Source organism: Mus musculus, chromosome 3 (assembly GCF_000001635.26).
Source record: "Mus musculus strain C57BL/6J chromosome 3, GRCm38.p6 C57BL/6J".
NCBI classification, from domain to species: domain Eukaryota; kingdom Metazoa; phylum Chordata; class Mammalia; order Rodentia; family Muridae; genus Mus; species Mus musculus.
Genome location: NC_000069.6, coordinates 108,019,853 through 108,020,875, shown reverse-complemented (window position 1 = coordinate 108,020,875; position 1,023 = coordinate 108,019,853). Strand labels below are relative to the sequence as shown.

General features: G+C 52.3%; 1 pseudogene; it reads right to left on the bottom strand.

The window, feature by feature from the left end:
* Positions 1-466: 466 nt before the first annotated feature.
* Gm12502 lies at positions 467-1,006 on the bottom strand (annotated as a pseudogene).
* Between the last annotated feature and the right edge of the window lie 17 nt (positions 1,007-1,023).

Genomic DNA, 1,023 nt, shown 5'->3' with positions numbered 1-1,023 from the left:
TACAATCTAAGCTTTGGCCAAGGGTGGGAGTGGAAGAGTGGGGACCATGGCTTGGATGGGGCATCACTTAAGACTGAAGAAAGCAGGGGTGCAGCCAAAGCGCCCCAAGCCCAGCAGTAGTCAGTCCCACAACTGCTACTTGAAGCCTTCCCATCTATTCTAAGGGCCACCACACAGCCGTGGCAGAGGGCGGGGAGGGCAAAGGCAGACTCAGGCCAAGGGCCAGCAGCAGGTGATTGTGTGACGTGTCTGTTCACAGTTGTGTTAGCTGTGCCCACCGCTCCCACAGGAAACCGATTTCAACACCTTCTTGATCCCAGACGTTCAACCAGGCAGACAGCGGTTACACTTGACAGTTGATGTTACACAGCACAACTTAGGTATTTCAAATGGACGAGAAGTTAGTATCAGAACAGTGCCTCAGGATGAAGGCTGAGTGGAGCTTCCTCTCCAGTACTTTGAGGTCTACAGATGTATCTAGAAAATTCACTACTGTGGAAAATGAAGACTTGGGTTGGATGGGGAGGGGAGGCCGGGGCCTTGGTGACTAATTGCTGTAACGCTGTCCTTCCGGTGGCTGTGGCAGCTTCATGTTCTCTTTTGGCATCATCAGGCGCCGCAGTTCCTGCAGGATGACTTTGATGCTGTGGGAGTTCTGCCACTTTGCCAGCACTGCCGTGGCTCTCGGATCCACCACTCCATTCGAACTGCTCACGCCGCTCATATTGACTCTTGTTACAAATTTTACAGACAGGGGTGCCTCTGGGTACTTAGGCCCACACTCTATCTTAAGGCTGTATATTCGGTTTTCATAGATTGTTCGTGGAGGCCCAATTATCATGCCTGTCCATCTTGTAAGTGTCATGCCCTCGTCGTCCTCCAGACCCCAGCTAACTGTGCCATCGCCTACTCCTTTCTGTCCTTCTTCCAATTCTTCTAACAGTCAGAAATTTTGAGGGACTTTTACTCCCGAGCCTGTGGTGGCTGACATCTTGCGCCGCTGTCACTCGAAGGCCGGCCCCT